This window comes from Salvelinus namaycush, chromosome 4 (assembly GCF_016432855.1).
Source record: "Salvelinus namaycush isolate Seneca chromosome 4, SaNama_1.0, whole genome shotgun sequence".
In the NCBI taxonomy this organism is placed as follows: Eukaryota; Metazoa; Chordata; class Actinopteri; order Salmoniformes; family Salmonidae; genus Salvelinus; species Salvelinus namaycush.
In genome coordinates, this window is record NC_052310.1 from 25358492 (window position 1) to 25365900 (window position 7409).

Here is a 7409-nt window from a genome sequence, read left to right on the forward strand (position 1 = left end):
GAAGCATCGTTACCCTCCGCGCCACAAAAGCCACGGCCCTTGCAGAGCAAGGAGAACTACTTCAGGTCTCAGAGCGAGTGACGTCACCGATTGAAACACTATTAGCGCCACACCGCTAACTAGCTAGCCGTTTCACATCGGTTACACTGCTATATACAGTATATGCATATATGCGATCTCCTCACCAAAGGCAAATGCGTCTGTTTTATCATTAGGCCTACATGTTAATGTTTTTAATAGCATACTATTATTAGAATTCCTGTGCATCAAACACTTCCTTCTCGCCCCAAATAACAATATTTGCTTGCAATACAGTTGATCACCCACTAGAAGTTGTGCGTACGCATGGTCTGATATTTGCGTGCAGATTAGCACACGTTCCCGTCAAATTCAAAATGGATATTTACCAAACTTTATGGGACAACTGGTGCACACACTGTTTAGTCTTTTTTTGTGGGCACACACCTTTGATAAATGATGCCCCTGGTGAGGGGTGTCTTTATGACAAGAAAAAGTGAACTCGTGTCAAATGTGGAGTAAAGTGAAAAGAAGGTATGGCTTGTGGAGAAGAAGCTGACATGAAAATATGATTGAGAAATTGTTCTTACAGTGACTAAATTACTTCATTATACCGTCTCATAACATATTCATTTCATTATCATTGGACGGACCCTTGAAATAGTGTAATTAGGCAACTCCTCCATCTTGAAAACTGAAGATTTTGTAAACAATACTGGTTACTGTAAATTGGGGCAAATTTACATTTGTGTTTATAGCTACTTGTTTTATAACCCACGGCTACAATAGTTACTAGTCCAGCTTTGAAAGTCAACATGAAAGCAGGCCTTTCTGAGATTTCAGTCAGAAAAAACCTTATTGGCATGATATCAGTATAACTGTGTGCATCATACTGATATGAAGGCCTAGTAAAGTTATTTTGGGAGCAGAGTAGCAGAGACATCTCACCTAAACATGCTAACATGAGCTAATTGGCCAAGTGCCAGGGCAGAGACTATTTGTTGTCCATTTCCAATAAATAATAGACGACTAATTTTACTACTGCTTTTATCACATAATAGAAAAGTCATTATTACAAGGTGCATGGTAAGTAAATAACAGAAAATTATAATAAAATAATTCAAAAATAAAATAATTGGTGTGATAGGCCAAGTGTGGGTGTCAGGCCAACCAAATTTAGGCCTACTATTTGAAATTAGATGTTGATATTGTGGAACCCTTGTAGAAGTCTTCATTGATGTGTTGCATTCCATTTATTTCCAGCAAAGATGAATGGACATTTGATGATATAGCCACAGAATAGAGGATTTGATATAAACATTTCATGAAAATAGGGATGATTGAAAGCTGCTGATATTGTTCACTGGAACATCATTTGCCCCGCAAGTTGTAATGCAATTAGGCTTTAGGTTTAAAAACATGACAGAGACGTTGCTCTGCGTTAGAGAGGGAAGTGGGTTTTGATGAGCGCACTAGTGGAAAAAAGACTGATGTGTTATCACTGGGGATGAAAAATGTTAGTTGGCTCTCAGTACCATACATGTGGTGCTTACTCCATAGGACACTATCTGGCCCAGAAAGACGGTGTGTGTGTGTGTGTGTGTGTGTGTGTGTGTGTGTGTGTGTGTGTGTGTGTGTGTGTGTGTGTGTGTGTGTGTGTGTGTGTGTGTGTGTGTGTGTGTGTGTGTCCCATTCTAAGGCCACAGTCACAGACATTATAAAGAGGTGGTGTTTATAAAGTCACACTTTTTTTGCATTGAGGGGGCCAGTCGCTTGTCAAAGTGGTTGGGTTGGCTAGTTTGTGGTGCAGGTACGTTTAAGCTTTTCAACACCAGGGGTCTACACACTCAACTCCAAGAGGACCATGTGGAGACCATGCTTGTTTCCATTATACAATTACAATAGCAAAAAATGCAAGATACAGTATATGTTCCAAAATTGCAGATTGAATGTAATATGCTACAGTACTGTACATTACAGTAATTACACCGTTATCATATTAGGCAATACCTTTGCACTACCCATTAAAATGTACTGAACATAACATTTCCATAATCTATCCCAATTCTATCCCATATGTGATCATTGAAGACATCTTTCACAATCATTAATGCAAAAAATAAATGTATTGTTCAGATATAATTACAACATAGGTCTACTGTAATCAAAAAGATCCCATCAAAAAGTCCCCGGCGACGTGTATGTAACTTATAATTTCTAAAACTACACAACTACAGAACAACAATCTTTATATAATCTATATACAAATGTAAAATATTGACTGACTGAGTTTGATATGCTAGTTCTGATTGGCTGATTCCTTTCATGACTATAGGAGGTAAACTTTTCCCCGGGCACAGAAGACGTGGATGTCGATTAAGGCAGCCCCCCGCACCTCTCTGATTCAGAGGGGTTGGGTTAAACGCGGAAGATACATTTCAGTTGAAGGAATTTAGTTGTACAACTGACTAGGTATCCCCCTTTCCCTTTAAACATACATGATTACTAGTGGGTGATGGATTTCATCCATAAAAAAAGAGGGGACCAAACAGCAGAGGGCAGTACCGTATTGCAAATACCAATACATGACATTGTCACTAGCAACTGGATGGATACACACAAACGACAGTTAGAGTGGTGTGTTCATGACATGTTGGAAACTTGGAAATACGAGCTTCCAAGTGGGAAAAATCCATTTGAACGGCCCACCAACTCATAATTACTTCTCTGACATGCTGAACTCTGACTTCATCTACTAAGGAAATTACTTTGACGACAGCATTTTCAGCAGTTAAATACAACAACAAAAGGTTATTTATAAAAAAGCAATCTATTTATGTGATTATTGAACACTATAATTTGTTCACGGGCATATTAGCTGTACTTTCGTTTATGGTTGACTCCGCTAGTTTGCGTAGGTACGTCAACCACTCCGACGTAGCTAGAATTCAAGCAAGTGAATACACCCAGTTTGTTGCTACGAGTTTAGAAGATGGATTTCCAAACATTCTGACTGATTTATAATTATAAAGAGCAATATTTCCATTGTGTACCTTTCAGCAATCAAAACACAGCAGAGTTACTTGAAGGAAGGAAGGCAAGAAGGATTTATGTTAAAATAATTTGATCTGGGCCCCAATTTAGCTGTTCGGGGTCGTTTTTTGGATTGTTGAAACAAAACAGACACAGTTAACTTGACAATGATGACAAAAGACATTCAAGCCAGTGAAAATGGATGGAAAACTGTTATAAATAAATGCTCAGTGTTGCAGCTTTTGTCCTAAATATTATTAGGCTTTTCAGATATGATATGAAGTGAAGTGTCACTAATTTATAATATTTTTGGGATAAAAACACATTATTCGTGAGTCTGTACGATTTCAGCATGTACTCATCTGACACAGGGGAATGTGGTGTTCAGCATCTCTCTCTCCTCCCCTCTTTCCTCTCTCTCTCTCTCTCTCTCTCTCCAACCACCCCATTTCCTGGAACACAGAGAGATTGCGGTTCGGTCACTGGGTCATAGTGAACTCTGATATCCTCCTGGATCACAATGCGCTAATGCCAACCCTGATTAACTTTGAACCTTGAACCCCAACCTCAGTAAGAGGATGGAATCAATGACGCATTGTGGGCCATACCAAAGGCCACTGGCTGATGGGTCAATATGGCGATGGCATGAGCATCACATCATCACTTGACATTTGTCTCATCCTTTTGTCCCTCCATCTATCTCTTTATCCATCTCCCCACTCCAACTCTCTTTCTACACTCTTCTTTACGCACACAGTGTCTCTTGAAATTGTCCCTAGCCCATGTCATACATACAACAACATATGCATCCCACTGGGCACAGACGTCAATTCAACATCTATTCCACGTTGTTTCAATGTCATTTAGTTGAAATCACGTGGAAACAACGTTGATTCAACCAGTGTGTGCCCAATGGGATGAGTACACAAATTCAATCACTGGAATAGGACATTGAAATAGGAAAAGGAAACTAACAAATTAATCTTGTCTAATGAAAGAAGGATGGATGAAAAGAGAAGAAGGGATGAAAAAAATGAGAGAACAATAATGGGTGTTGGGGGAGCTCCAGGTACAAGATGAACAGAGGAACAGAACAGGAAGAGGAAGCTGTAATCAATGCTGATACGTTTTTTATAGCTGCAGCCAAGCTTCAAGCTATTGTTCCATGTATTGATTCTGAAGGTTGAAACACTGCCTTGAAGCGGAAAGGTGCTTCTTGTAAGTATTGTGTCGAAATGGTGAGGAATAAAAGGGAGGGGACGGGAAGTTAGTCTTTGGTGCATCTGTCTACTGTATAACAATCACCTCATGGTCAAAGAGTAAGGCAAAAAAGACAGTGAAATATAACAATAAAGAGTATAATATAAACTGTACTTTCTTTATATGTAATCTACAACAGTGTGTATACATACAGGTAGCCAAAATAAAGGAAACACCAACATAGTGTCTTAATAATAGGGCATTGACCGCCAGAGCAGCTTCAATGCTGTTGGAGGGATGCGACACCATTCTTCCACAAGAAATTCCATCATTTGGTGTTTTGTTGATGGTGGTGGAAAACGCTGTCTCTGGCACCGCTCCAGAATCTCACATATGTGTTCAATTGGGTTGAGCAGTCTTTGTCACTGAAGCTCCTGCCAAACGTGCCCCAACAATCACCCCTCTTTCAAAGTCACTCCGATCTCTTCTTCTAGCCACGGCAGCCAAAATAATGGGCAACTGGGCCTGCCTAGCATTTTTTACATGACCCTAAGCATGATGGGAGGTTAATTCCACACCTGTTTTGAAGCTCCTGCTTTCAATATACTTCGTATCCCTCATTTACCTGTGTTTCCTTTATTTTGGAGACTACCTGTATACAGTACGCTGCATTCGGAAAGTATTCAGACCCCTTGACTTTTTACACATTTCATTATGTTACAGCCTCATTCTAAAATGGATTTTTAAAATGTCCTCAGCAATCTACACACAATAACCCATAATGACAAAGCGAAAACAGGTTTTTCGAAGAAAAAATAAATAAATAACAGAAATGCATTATTTACATAAGTATTCAGACCCTTTGTTATGAGACATGAAATTGAGGTCAGGTGCATCCTGTTGCCATTGATCATCCTTGAGATATTTCTACAACTTGGTTGGAGTCCATCTGTGGTAAATTCAACCAAACGGAGCAGTCACATGTGCTCCCTCTCCGGCCTCATGGTCACCAGGCTGCTCGTTATGGCGCACACCTGCGCGTCATCAGACTCACCTGGACTCCATCACTTCCCTGATTACCTTCCCTATATATGTCACTCCCTTTGGTTCCTTCCCCAGGCATTATTGTTTCTGTTCCAGTTTCCTGTCTGTGCATTGTTCGTGTTTCTTGTTTCGTTCATTAAATTATACACTCCCTGAACTTGCTTCCCGACTCCCAGCGTTATACACGTTACACCAAGAACCTGATGGTCACTCTGACAGAGCTCTAGAGTTCCTCTGAGGAGATGGGAGAACCTTTCAGAAGGACAACCATCTCTGCACCACTCCACCAATCAGGCCTTTATGGTAGAGTGGCCAGATGGAAGCCACTCCTCAGTAAAAGGCACATGACAGCCCACTTGGAGTTTGTCAAAAGTCACCTAAAGACTCTCAGATCATGAGAAACAAGATTAAACACTTTGGCCTGAACGCCAAGCGTCACGTCTGGAGGAAACCTGGCACCCTCCCTACGGTGAAGAATGTTGGTGGCAGCATCTTGCTGTGGGGATGTTTTTCAGCGGCAGGGACTGGGAGACTAGTCAGGGTCGAGGAAATGATGAATGGAGCAAAGAGAGATCCTTGATGAAAATCTGCTCCAGAGCACTAAGGACGTCAGACTGGGGTGAAGGTTTACCTTCCAACAGGACAATGACCTTAAGCACACAGCCAAGACAATGCAGGAGTGGCTTCGGAACAAGTCTCTGAATGTCCTTGAGTGATCCAGCCAGAGCCCGGACTTGAACCCGATCGAACATCTCTGGAGAGACCTGAAAATAGCTGTGCAGCAACCCTCCCCATCCAACCTGACAGAGCTTGAGAGGATCTGCAGAGAAGACTGGGAGAAACTCCCCAAATACAGGTGTGCCAAGCTTGTCTCCTTCCTCCTTCCTTCAGCTCCATCGCCGCTGCTCTCACCTCTCTCGTCAAGGGTGGTCCCCATAGGTTGGTGTGGAGCCCAGCATCCGACGAGGTCTTCCGTCTACTCAAGGGACGTTTCACCTCCGCCCCATTGCTCAAACACCTAGATCCCACGATATCCTTTGTGGTGGAGGTGGATGCTTCAGGTGTGGGCGTGGGCGTGGGTTCAGTTCTGTCTCAATGACAAGGTAATCCACAGAAATTGTATACATGTGCATATTTACTCTAAGAAACTGACCCTGCAGAGAGGAATTGCGACTTTGGTGATTGAGAGCTCCTGGCGGTGAAGTTGGCATTAGAGGAGTGGAGACACTGGCTGGTGGGTGCTAAGGACCCATTCGTCATCCTCACCGACCATCGGAACCTGGAGTACATATGGACAGCGAGGAGGCTGAATCGGCGCCAAGCAAGATCGGCCCTTTTCTTCACAAGATTTGACATCACACTGACCTATTGCCCAGGTTAAAAAAACACCAAGGCCGATGCCCTGTCCCGTCTCTACTATTCGGGAGAGGGTCCTGTCCAGAATGCACCTATAATCCCATCCTCTTGAGTTGTAGCCCCTGTAGTCTGGAACGTAGATGTGGACATCCGCCAGGCTCTGGAGAGGGAGCCCGCACCCACTAACTGTCATCCTGAGCACATCAACGTTCCCACGGGGATAAGGGATCGGCTGCTGACCTGGGCACACACAGCTGTCGTCGCTGGACATCTAGGTATTTCTCGCACTACCCAATCTATCTCTGAAAAGTACTGGTGGCCCACCTTGGCGCAGGACGTCACTCGCTACGTCAACACTCGCTATGCATGTGCCCAAACCAAATCTCCCCCGTAACGCTCCAGCAGGGAAACTCCTTCCCCTTCCCGTGCCTTAGCGTCCCTGGTCTCATCTATCCATTGACTTTGTTACTGATCTCCCCTCCTCTGACAGTTTCACCACCATTTTGGTGGTTGTGGATAGATTTTCCAAATCCTGTCGTTTTATCCCTCTCTCTGGTCTCCCTACTGCTCTCCAGGTTGCTGAGGCACTATTCCAGCAGGTCTTTCGGCATTATGGTCTTCTGGAGGACATTGTCTCTGACCGTGGCCCCAATTCACGTCACGAGTATGGAGAGCCTTTATGGAGAAGCTCGGGGTCATGGTCAGCCTCACTTCCGGGTATAAGCCTCAGTCCAACAGGCAGATGGAGTGGAGGAACC